Below are 13,289 nucleotides of genomic sequence, written 5' to 3'. Positions count from 1 at the left end.
GCTTTGACCTGGAGCACTGGGGGTTTTCTTATTAGAAGTCTGGTCACAATGACAGAATGCCAGTTAGCTTAGTGCTGTGTGCATGTGAAGTATGTCCTCAGGCTAGGTAGACTCAGGGGCTCAGACAGAGCCATGCCTCCACCTCTCACCTCTGCTTATCCTTGTCTTTGTGTTTTGACCTAGTCTGCCCTGTTGGGTATGACCCCAACGTCACCTCCCACAGCACTGTGGTCTCGAAACTGGACAGGTTGTCCCTCTGCCAAGGGCCGGAACCCAGCCTGGCCATCCCCAACAAGCTGAGAGGTGAGGAGGACCGCTCTTCTGGGGAGGGAGGATGAAAGAATACACTGTGCTGGCAACCAAATCCTGAACTACTCAGAGCCTCCAGTTGGAGAAACTGAGTCTAATGAAAGGATGACAAAAATCCTTCGGTGAGATGGGAGGGGTGGGCGAGGGTTTGACTGTCCTTTAGGGATAGAAGTCAGTTTACAAGGAACAGAAAGCAGAGCCCTTGGAGATGAGTATTTCTACAAGTTCAAATGTAGCCATGGCGCCTCCACAGAGCCTGAGCGGGGGCCAGCAGCCACTCTCCCCAATGCCCAGTGCCCGGTGGTCAGAGCTGTAGCCCACAGAGCCCAGGGGCAGCCCTCACGTCCCTTGATGTTTCCTTACTTCTCCCGCCTCTCCATCTCTGACAGGTTTCTGTTCATTTGGGGCTTCTTTTGTTGTTTTGTTCTTATGGAAGTGATCATAACAATGGCCCTGTCCACATCCTTGCCTTCACGTGCCCCCCCCACCAAGCCGACCCTGAGCTTGCCCTGTACGGCATGGAGACAGACGTGTGAAGACTCCTCCTGCTTAGCTGCTGTCTGGAAAGCTGAAATGACAGCAGGAAGCCACGGGGCTGCTTCTCTGAGGAGTGAGGACATGTGGAGAATGAAGTTCCACTACCGGAGATCCCCACCCCACAACTTGCCAAGGCTGTGAATGAGGCCACTCTAGACCACCCAAACCTTAAGAAAATACAATTAACAACCCTGCCCAATCACCCTTCGGAAGCATGAAAAATAATGGTTATTATTTGGGGTTTTGGTTTCTCTTTGTTTTTGTTTTTGGTGAATTCTGGAGGTTACAGACAAGAACTGTGAACTTTGTGCTGGATGGTTGAGGTTCTTGTTTCCTTCTCTGCCTGTTTTCCTTTCACTGTCAAGATATATACTTGGTAAAGCTTGTTTGAGTGTTCCAAACTACTCTCAACTTGCCCACAGGATACTACAGCTCAAGTTTCTAAGGGGACATTGCCTGTCAGGTTCCTGGGCTGTGGCAGAGATCCTATCAAGAACACAGTTTCCTTTGGGCTGGGAATATGGCCTAGTGGTAAAGTGCTCGCCTCGTATACATGAAGCCCTGGGTTCGAGTCCTCAGCACCACATATATAGAAAAAAAAAAAAACCCAGAAGTAGTGCAGTGGCTCAAGTGGCAGAATGCTAGCTTTGAGGAAAAAAAAAAAAAAAAAAAAAGAACCCAGGGACAATGTTCAGGCCCTGAGTGCAAGCACCAGAACTGGCAAATTTAAAAAAAAGAAAAGAAAAGAAAAGAAAAGAACACATTTTCCTTAACCATTCAACAGTTCCTTAGGTCTAGAGACGTAGGAGCCAGTTCCCACTCAGCAACACTTGGCAAAGTTCCCTGGAAGACAGTTGTTCCTACGTCATGGCTAAGAAGATAGCCATGAGTAGGAGCAAAACTATGCTTCTTTCCAATGTGTGGAAAAAAAGAAAAAAGCACTGAGATCATCCCTCAGAAGAATTCAAGGCCAGTTCTCTGACTGGGGTGGGGGCAGGTCTTCCCTGCCGCCTTACAACGATCGTTCAGATCTTGGCCTCTGCATTCACCAGGCAATAGTCCAGGGGATTTACTGCCGTGAAGCTAGATTACATGAGATCCAAGAAGATGTCATGAGGGAGCCGAGATCTCAAACACATAGCACCCAATGCTAGAACAGGAAAATGAGAAATCAGGCTGCTGGGAGAAGGCAAGGGTTGCTAGAACCTGCTGTATTTTTTTTAATTTAATTTATTAATTGAACACAAATTTTTTGACAAGGTGTTGTGCAAAAAGGGTACAGTTACCTAGTAGGGCAGTGTGTACATTTCTTGTGATATCTTACGCCCTGTTTTTCTTTCCCTTCTCTAGGTCAGGTAGACATATATACAATATACAATGTATCAAGAACATCCACGTGGCCAAGCCCAAGAAAATTCGCCTAGGGCTTTAAATGTAATGTCGATATTAGACCATATGTCGACAGTAGTCTTATATGAACGTACATACCTAGCTTTTGAGCTATTGTATTCCACTGAGAGGTCGATTTTTGACCTTTATATGTTGAGTAGTTGTTTGGTTTTAGTTACATACTGTTGGGTCGCTGCCCCAATCCTGTGACAAGCAGTTTTTGGTTTCACAGACCTGGTCTCTACTGTCTCTCCGTCTCCCTAGAACCTGCTGTATTGAGTGCACATGGAAATCTGGCTCCTGAAAGAGCCCTCTTTCCTGGTGAAGGTGGAGGCGGGGGGGGGGGGGGACATGAAACCTATGTGAGGCATGCCTTTAAAAGATATTCCAATGGCTAGAATGTCACATTGAACCAAAAGACTTCTCTGTGAGGGCCAATATGAGCAGCATCTCAAACATGAGCAGGGCTCTCTGTCTTTCACTGTTCACTTCTTCCAGAATATTAGCTTCTGTCTCTCAGATCAGCTTCTTCACAGAACTATAACCACAGCTGCCAGAGCTCCTGGCTCACCTTTGTCTCGGCCACCTGAGAAGGTTGTGCTCCTCCCCTGCAAACTATAGGTGGGGGAAACCTGAGAAAAGCAGGAGCCAGGGCTGGATGCTGGCCCCAGGAGTTTCAAGGACTGACTGATCCCTCTTGGGTTGGGATGAAGCTTGACAACCCTAGCACCAAGCCCGGGGGGGGGGGGGGGGGGCACAGTGGGGAACGGAGAATGCTACAAAAGAAGGGAAGGGAGGGCTGGGAATATGGCCTAGTTACCACTAGCTTGCCTTGTATACATGAAGCCCTGGGTTCGATACCTCAGTCAGCACCACATATATATGTGTATATATTATATATACATATATATGAATATGTTCACATACACATAACAAAGCCAGAAGTGGCGCTGCGGCTCAAGTGGTAGAGTTCTAACCTTGAACAAAAAGAAGCCAAAGACAGTATTCAGGCTCTGAGTTAAAGCCCCAGGACTGGCAGGGAAAAAAAAAGAAGAAGGTAAGGGCTGTACTCTGAAGATAGAAGCTGGTCTACAGTCCATCTTCCTTACCAAGGTCTGTCTTTCTGAGATGGGGGAATGACCGAGATCACTTTGCATAATGGCAAGGAAGGAGTTGTGGACAGTGTGGTTCTTTCTCCTCACTTTACCACCCTCTGTAGTAAGCTTAAGCACATAAATAGAACAGAGGTGAATTTTAAAACTATAAAAACATTTTTTTAAACTTCAAATGAGTGAAAATTGATGCAAGCAGTTTGTAAAATAAATGATTTCCAATTCCAGTGGATCTTCTTGCTATATCAACATCTAGCTGAGTTGCATTTTGCGCTGTACTGTGAAAGACTCTTCCCTTGACCAGGGAGATTAGAGTGAGAAGCTTTTCTAAATCTGTTTCTGTTTGTATCTGGACTGAATGAAGACATCACTCTGTAAGTTCACAGAACCAAAGAAAAGTTGTATAAAATAAGATCAACTACCACACTTTTAATTTATTTCACTTAGGGGCTGGGGATATGGCCTAGTGGCTAGAGTGCTTGCCTCCTAATTTATTTCACTTACCACCTAAATTCACATATTTGGGGAGAATTTACATATAGTAAGACTACTCATTTAATATACCTTCTTTCAATGAGTTTTGTTTTTAATTTGGTAGTCACTGTCATAATCAAAAATTCCTTGTGAGCCTTCCTGGTCAGTTTTTCCCTCTACCTCAGCCCAAGGCAATCACTGGTCTGCTTTTCTGTCATTACAGACTGGATTTGTCTTTTCTGGAGTGTGATAGAAGTGTAATCCTACAGTCCATACTGTTGGGTCCATTTCTGCCCCTCCCTCCTCACGGTGGGGCTTTCCTGTTGTCCTGTGAACCCACACCTCATTCCTCCTTATTTCCAAGTCCTAGTAGATTGTATGACTGTATCACAATTTAAGTTTTTCTCCATTTCCCATTGATATTTGGACTGTTTTCAGTTTAGGAGCTAATATGTGTGTGGTTTTTAGGATCATTTGTATGCAAGTCTTTTGGAGATGTGCCTTAGCCTATTTCAGTTGCTAACATACAAAAACACGGACTGCTTAAAAGTCTTCTGTTTTGTTCTTGAGACAGAATCTTGCTATATAATCCAAGCTGGCCTCAAACTCTCCATCCTCCTGCCTCAGCCTTCCAAGCGTTGGGATTACAACCTATGTCGCACATCTGGTCCAGACTTCATAAATGTTAGAGAGATTTATTTGGTCTCAAAGTTTGAAGGTCCAGTGTTGAAGGTTTGAATCTGATGTTGACTTTCTTGATGGGAAATTCCAGAGGCAGCAAAAGGTATCACGTGACACCCCCCCCCAAAATGTGTGTGTGTGTGTGTGTGTGTGTGTGTGTGTGTGTGTGCGTGTGTGTGCGCTCTTTTCTGGTGGTGCTGAGATCAAATTCAAGACCCTACACGTGTTCTATAAGCATCTACACATGAACCACCGCCTCTCTTGTCTTATGAAGCCATCGGCGCCACCCTGATAACGTGCAGTCCTTGCCTCCTCTCAAAGCCAGCCTCTCAACTGCACAGTCAGATTAAGTTCCCAATCTCTACTACCTCAGAGTGAAGAGTAAATACCAACAGGAGTCTCAACTATATTCAGCCAGAGCAATTGATGTAGAAAAGAAAGTACAGCACAACATATATTTTCATTTCTCTTGAAAAAATAGTTAAGATTAGAATGACTGAGTCGTTTGGTCTAATATTCGCTAGAGACAAGAACTGCAGTAGCCAGGCACGATGGCACATTCCTGTGCTCCTCCTGCCCAGTGCCTGGAAGGCAGACACAGGACGAGGAGTGAGAGGCCAGGCCAGACTACAAAGTGAGACCCTGTCCCAGAAAAGGGGAGGGACAGGTAGAGATTCTTTCTTTTTTCTTTTTTTTGGCCAGTCCTGGGGCTTGGACTCAGGGCCTGAGCACTGTCCCTGGCTTTGTTTTGCTCGAGGCTAGCACTCTGCCCCTTGAGCCACAGCGCCACTTCTGGCCGTTTTCTCTATATGTGGTGCTGAGGAATTGAACCTAGGGCTTCATGGATACGCTTTACCACTAGGCCATATTCCCACCCCCTAGAAATTCTTATTTTCCAAAATTATTGTTCCATTTTACACACACACCCAGAAGTAAATGAGAGTTTCACTTGGTCCACATTCAACACATCAGAGTTTTAAAATTTTGACCTTTCTAGTGGGTAGGTAGTGGTATCTAGTTATGATTTTAATTAGCATTTCCCTAATGAGCATCTTACATGATTATTGGCTGCCCACATATTCTCCTTGTTCCTCTTTATTGGTATTTAACCACATTCAAGCTCTCAACAGCTCCTGGCCCAAATATAAGCTCCTAACTCATTTCCACAGCAAACCCAGGTCTCATGTCTCCTAGCCTACTTAGAAGCCTTCCATGGAGACACATTTTCTCAGAACAAAGTTTACCCTTAGCCCCACAATCAACACTGAATCCTACCAATTTAGCCAAACTAGAATGTGAAAGACCAGTGTTCTTGCCCACATTTTTCTCCTAAACAGTGGAGGATTCCTTAGTCCTTTCGTACTTGCTCCTGGGTCTGTGGGTCTATAGGTGCCCTTTTCTCTATCGGGGTCACTTTGGCTCTTCCCTGCATGACAAAACACTCACTGTTAAGGCCAAGTCAAAGGCCCTTCTCTGATACCTTCCCAGCCCCAGCAGGTAGAGCTGGCTATGGTCCTCCTTGTGGCACCCCGTTCTCAGTGGTAACTGACCGTGGAGCAGGCCGCTTCTCCTTGCTGGAGTTTAACTCCAGTAGAACAGCTACCTTGTCTCTCTTTACATCAGGAGAGCTCCCGTCAGCTGTTGCTTAGTGAAACAACTGTCAACTAAGTAAATAAATGCCCAATAAGCTGGGCACTGGTGGCTCATACCTGTAATCTCAGCTACGCAGGAGGCTGACAGCTGAGGATCACTGTGTAAAGCCAGCCCAGGCAGCAAAGTCTGTGACACTCTTATCTCCAATTAACTACCAAAAGCCAGAAATGGAGCTGTGGCTCAAGTGGTGGAGTGCTAACCTTGAGGAAAGAACTCAGAGACAGCGTCCAGTGCCCACGCCTTGAGTTCAAGCTCCAAGACGTGCACGTGTGTGTGTGTGTGTGAGAGAGAGAGAGAGAGAGAGAGTGCATACTAAATAAAATAAATGCATGATAAGCAAAGTGCTTACCCTCTCTAGACTTCTAATCCCCTATCTGTAAACTAAGAAAGTTAAAATAACTGATAGGTCATGTCTTTCTTTCTCGTTCTAATATTTTCTAAATTCAATGTTTACATGTTGAAATCCAGCCAAATGTCATATCTGAACATACTCTGAGATTAGACGGTGGGTTGACTGTGCCATTCAGCTGTAACTAGATTTCCGTGGAGTGAGAAGACAAGGATGGGGGGCTTCTTCTCAGCCGATGTTGCTAGCAGATGTTACATGAAGAATTAGCCACACAGTCAGAGTCTACATCTACAATGCAGCAACACCAGGACATTCCCCCAGTTTCCTGTAACTTTCTGCCCTTATACTTCTGTATGTCATGCTCTTTCTTAAGTTACAACTTGCATTTATAGCCTAAACATTTGTTTGCTCAAGTATATCAAATTCAAAAAGGCATTGTGAACCCATTTCTTTCATATAGTATATGACAAATACCAATTTTAATTGTTTTTACCTATAAGCCTAGGCGTTTCTTTTCTCAAGATTATCCTGAGCACAGCTAGAAATGGAAACAGCCTGATAAGCTTTCTGGTGTTATAGTACTCGTTAGTAGGCAAGAAGTGGAGCCAAATCCACAATTTGGATTTCAAATTTAGTAAATGGCAAGTCATTTGAAAACCCAAAACACACAAAGCCATGGCAGAGACAGTGCCCTGCCCAGGCATGTCAGAGGGTCACACGCACACCAGGACGTTTGTTAACTGTTCTACCAACGACACGTGCGGGCATGAGCCCAGAGGCCTGACAATGCCCAGACGCGGTCATGATGCTGTTCACTAATTCTGAAGAAAAGCTACCCATGGAACCCCGAATCAACTCAATGACCCCAGTATGCCTTAAGTGGTTTAGAAGTAACTGTGCACGTGGTGGGATTTTTTCCCCTCTGCTGACAGTTTGAGTGCTGCACTGAGTTGGCATATCTCTTTCTTATGTTAGTATTTCCCAGTATCCTTGTCATTTAGAAAAATTATGCAAGCATGGATCCAGAGACCCTCCTGGTGTCCTTTATCACCTGTAAAACGGGGGTGAAAACCTTTTGTTGTTGTTGTTGCTATTGGTTGTGTGGCTTGAACTCAGGGCCTGGGCACTGTCACTCAGCCTTTTTGTGCTCCAGGCTAGCCACTTGAGCCACAGCACCACTTCCGGTTGTTTTTAGTGGTTAATTGGAGATACGAAGATTGGTGCCGCGATTCCACTTGCTCAGGTGCCTGAGGACACAAGACAATCGCTGCAATTCCACCTGCACGGGTGCCTGTGGGTCACATCCACAGACACAAAGGCACAGTGGGACTTGCAGCGGCCGGGGGCAGGAGCTGTCATCATACAGTTTTTGCAAGGTGAATAAGTACTGGAGACGAGACGGGGAAGACAGATCAGTGGTAGAGCACTTGTCTTGCATGCATGAAGCCATAGGTTTGATTCCTCAGCACCACATAAACCGAAAAGGGCGGAACTGGTGCATGGCTGTAGTGGTAGAGTGCTAGCCTTGAACAAAAGAAGCTAAGGGACAGTGCCCAGGCCCTGAGTTCAAGCCTCACGACTGGCAAAAAAGATTATGCTATGTTTATTTTATTATGATATTTTTAATCTAATATCTCCTAGGAGAAAGGTTTTAGGGATCTCATACCACTACCACCCCCCCCCCCCTTAAAAAAAATAAAGACCTAACTCAGGATCAATTCAGTTCAGGTTCCCTCGCTGGAGCACAGGAAATCAGGCATTGTGTCTCTGGAATATCCTCTTTTGTCCCACTTGTTGTAGGACTGGCTTGGCCAGTAGTTATATCCTTATTTCTCACTTTAAAATCAACAAGGATTATAAGAATAAGCAGGGATTTGTGGGGGGGAGCATAATTGCACTTGTCACCTCAACTCTTGCTAATACTCTTAGCAATTCAGGAAACTGCTAGCTACTCCTCCCCCACAAAACATCTCAGTTTTCAAACCCCTCAGGTTTCTTTAAGCCCTTTTAGAAAAATGAAGTAGTAAAGTTTTTGTTGCTTGTCTGTCTACAAATTAATCTGCTTTAAAGGAGGGTAATATCAATGGACCCCCAAAAGTCAGTATTTGGAAGGGCCCTGCACACTGGGCGGCAGGACAAGAACTAGAGACCGACATGTGACTTAATTACAATGATAGGCCACACAGTCCAGCTCTGATTGGAAGGGGAGATTGCTTTATGTGGTGGAATGAGCTTAGTGATGGCCTTAGCCATTCACATGTGATTGCCACACTGGGACAGTCACCCGTTCTTCAGATTAACATTTTCAAAGCAAGAAATGGGCCCTTTGAAGGTGAGAAGGACGGAGAATGGCACTGGGCAGGAAACTGAATCTGGGTTCGCCGGAGCTGGGCCCACAAGGCCTGGGAAGTCAGCTCCAGGTGGGGGGTGTGGTCTGAGCTCTAGCGTAGCGGCCCCACTCCTTGTCACACAGGACAAGGTAACTCTGGCCCGCTCAGCAGAAGGCACAAAGGCCTGGTGGGCCTAGTGTTCTCTTGGTCTTGAAGCTACAGGGGGCAGGAAGACAGGGACAGGCAGGGAGGACAGAGGAGGAAGCACAACTCCTCCTCCTCAGAAAACAGAAGTGGGTTGAGGAATCCTGCCAGGTGTTGGTGGCTCATGACTGTAATCTTAGCTACTCACAGACTGAGACCTGGAAGACCATGGTTTGAAACCAAGCCAAGCAGAAAGGTGCCCAAGATTCCAAGCATCTCCAATTCATCAGCAAAAAGCCAGACTGGAGACATGGCTCAAGTGGTAGAGCCATGTATAAAACATGTATAAGCCAACCTAATAAGCACTGGGATTTGAGGTCAAGCTTAGTACAAGAAGAAAAGAAGAGGGATGCATAGCATTAGCCAAAGTTAGCAGTGACTGGCAAGGCAGGAAGGAATGAGGCTTAGGATAAAGACAAGCATCCATTCTAGAAAAGAGGGCCAACTGGAGTGGAAAGCTGACGGACACCAAATCTGCTCCAGGTCTCTCCCCTACTTCTGAGGGCTTGTTAGCAATCTTTGGGGGCTGTTGGCCTCACACATTTCTGTCTGCCCTCAGGAAGTCACGTCCTGCCATCTCTCTGTCCCAAGCACAGGGGGAGGGAGCGTGAGTGATGGGGGGGGGGGGGGAGTGAGGTCTGGAGCACCTGAGAGGGAGCGTGAGTGAGTGGAGGGGTGTGTGGTCTGGAGCACCAGATCCTCCCTCTGGGAGAAATGAGTTGGTCTGAAGACAGTCTCCATTGTAGTCAATAGAGGCAGACACGGAGACTGAGCCTGCTCCTACCTTTGGTGGAATGGGTGGTGGAAGTATTTTCTGTGCTCACATTCACAGGCTGGCCTCAAGAAGGGGCTTGGTGGTTTTATTCCCCGGCTCTGCTTGTTACACATGTATGGGTCGTCCTCTTTCTTCCTTCCTCTTTAGCCTGTGGTGGTTGTTCGCATCAATCTCTATCTTGAAGGGGAGAAATATACTTGCCTAGTGTATGAAGACAGTTTTTGAGCTAGAGCATTCAGTACGTTCGTGGCTGCATTGATTTTGGCAACACTGAATGCATTTGAACATTCCATGCATGTATACATGTATGAAAACTTGCCTGTAAGTTGTAAACTACATGGATGAATTAAACACCTGTGAAACTCACCTCCAACTTCAGTCAGCATGGCCAGCGACTCCTCTGCCTTCCTCCTCAGAGGAGATCACCGCTGCTCCAAACCTCAAATTCTTTGCTTTGAAAAGGCTGTGCCATAGATGTAAAACTGTACGCTGATTTGTCTTGGGATTTGGGGCTTGACAGAATCATTGTATATGTTGTCTGTGGCAGACTCTTTCCTCTGACTCTGGGCCAGCATGGTTTTGTCCTCAGGACTTTGGTGGCAGTCCATCCACTGGACAACTGGACGCTTCATAAAACATAGTCTTTCCCACCATGACCATGTGATAATCGAAGTTTGTTATCCATGAAATGAGTCACCCCAATATCAGAAATAACAGAAGTCAATAACAAAAATCAAGTATCCCATGAGCCTCCGCAAGATTAAGTTACAGCACTTCAAACGTGTGGTTCCAGCTTCAGGTACAGATGTGGTGGGCACACCTGCAATCTCAGCTTCTCACTCAGGAAGTATAGTTAGGAAGAGCCTCGCTCAAAGCTGGCCAAGGCTCTACCCAGCTGAAAGCAAACAGACCAAAAGGGCTGGGGGCATGAATTGTAGGGCAGAGGGTTTGTCTAACAAGCACAAGGCCCTGAGTTCAATCCCCAGAATTCTGTGAGCCATTTGTACAACCTGGACCATGACTCCATGACTACAAGGTTCCTAGTGGCCCTGGTTTTACCTTGATGGCCTCTGTATTGGTAGGAACTTTGGGTCCTGCCTCCCATTGCCCAAGGATCTCCAGTTGGGTCCCTTGTAGCCCTGATGTTCCCAGGAAAAGTCTCAAGCTCGCGTCACCCTCAGGTCAGATTCTACGCCAAGGGAGCAGAGAAGGCAAATGGGCCCAAGCGCTGGGCCTTCTCTCCGCAACCAGAGCAGCCCTTTGGCTGTTATTTTAAAATATAAATAGAATCCCATCTAAGAACTCACTTTTTTTTAAGTAGGAACATCACTGGAGTGGCTCACCAGGGGGTGGAGGTCCTGGAAATGGGCTGTTGTTAAAAAGAAAGGCAGGCTGGTATTTGCTGATGGTTGACTTTTCTTCACGTAGACACAGCTCCTAACAATGACATGGTTTTGCCTTTTTTTTCCCCTTCCCCCTTTGATGCCTGGCTGTTCTTCTGCTGCTCCTGTGGAGGATGAGGGAGACTCCCTGTCTAGAGGCCCTGCGCCCCATGTGGATGGATTTCAGCCCACACAACGGCTGCCTGGCACGGGCTTCCCTGCCCAGCCGGCCCATGCTTTCTTTGCCCATGTTTTCTCCAATGGATGTGTGTGATTTCCACATCATTTGCTTAAAAAGAGAACGCGTTTCCTGGCTCCTCCTTCCCACAGCTGACCACTTACACAGTGCTCCAGAGCTCCGTGGAAACAGGACCCTCAAGGCCTGGTCCCTGCAGGGCTGTGCGAAGCCAAGGGCTGGGAGCTGCCAGCTCCAGAATGCCGCAAGGCCCTGCAGCCAGTTGTACACACTGTTTTCTAGCAAAATCTACATGCCAAGAATCTTAAGGCAAAGCTCACTTGCCTGCTTACCAAATTTGCATTTCTCACTTATTCATTTATTTACTTATAGTTAATTAATTTAGGTAGTACTAGAGTTAGAACTCAGGGCCGTGTGCTTCTCAGGCAGGTGCTCTGCTACTTGAGACATGCCCCCAGCCATTTTTGCTCTCGTGTTTATCAGATAAGGTCCTCATCAAACGGTGATCTCCCCAGTGCCTTCCAAAGCCCTGGGATTACAGGCATTCACACAGCACCTGGCCTGGATCTGCCTTCGGTGGCAATAGAAAGGCCGCCCTGAGTGCTAAGCTCAGGGCTGAGGGCTGGCCCAGGCCCAGGGGCCTCCCTCCCTGCAGGACTCTCAGCACCTGCACTGGGGGTGGGAGAGGGTGTAGACAAGGCCAGGCCAGGCTTGCCTCCTGGAAGCAGCCACTTTGGTTCCTCCAGCAGGGCTCAGAATCTCTTCCTGGGAACTTGTAACCCAGCACTGCTCTGTTTACAGAGGAGGAAACTGAGGCCAAGTGATTGGTCAAAGGCAGCAGTGTTGTAGATCAAAACTCACACAGGGCTTGGGTGATCTGACCACTGGGCCCTGTGACCCACTTCTCCCTCCTTCGTGTCCCTGACTTTCCTGGGGTTTCCCAGGGCTCGCACGCCAGCGGTGCGGATGGAACCGACGCCTGCCCCGAAGCTCAAGCTGGATCAACCCGCTGCAAGGTGCTCGGTCGCTCGCAGTGCAGGGTCGGGTCAGCACGAGTGTGTATGTCTGTGATTTCAGCCCATGTCTCTCAGTCCGCTGTTCTGACTCCTGCTTTCCTTCCAGGTTTGCTTAAAAAGAAAGTGCTTTTCCTGGCTCCTCCTTCCTGCTTCCTCCTTCCTACAGCTGACCACGTACATGGCCACAGCCCTGGAGCTCCAAGGAAACAGGACCCTCGAGGCCAGCTGCCCTTCTGGGACTGGCCTCTCCCGCTCTCCACACCCGGCCCTCCACACTCGCCCCTCCCTCTCCTCACTTTGCAGGCACTGCCCTCTGCGGATCCCCTTCCCTGTCGTCTCTTCCATTCTGTCTCATCTTGGCACAGCGTGGAAATGACGTTAGCAGGAGCCCCTTGTGTACCAGCTGTAAGATGCCAAAACAAATAGGATAGTGGGCCTGGAAGAACAACCTTTCCAAGCCCAGAGACGGTGCGTAGCAAGCCTGAGGCTAGACTCACACCACAATACCACACGCCACCACTGAGCCATGGGAGTGGAGCCTTGTCTTCAGTCAGGTGACCTGAGGAGGGGCGCCCTGGCAAGGGGACCCGACTCCTCAAGGAAGCCCGTCCCCCAGTGCTCAGCGCCTTGCTGGGCAAAGAGAGAGCGAGGGAGAACACCCACACTTCTCCCCCAGGCCCTTGGGGCAAGCAGAACTCACATTCTTCCCTTGCCTTGCAAATGTCTTTCCTTTCATCTTGCTCTGTAAATTTGGGTTCATTCAACAGACAAGGATCCTAGCTGAAAATAAGTCTTCATTTTCCTGAGTGAGCTCTGAAGTTGTGCTCTGTCCTCTGGGCTCCCGAGGCAGCGCTGCAGGTGCACGGACACACCCTTGTGAGG

The sequence above is a fragment of the Perognathus longimembris genome, chromosome 11, assembly GCF_023159225.1.
Source record: "Perognathus longimembris pacificus isolate PPM17 chromosome 11, ASM2315922v1, whole genome shotgun sequence".
In the NCBI taxonomy this organism is placed as follows: Eukaryota; Metazoa; Chordata; class Mammalia; order Rodentia; family Heteromyidae; genus Perognathus; species Perognathus longimembris.
This window is presented reverse-complemented; position numbering follows the sequence as displayed.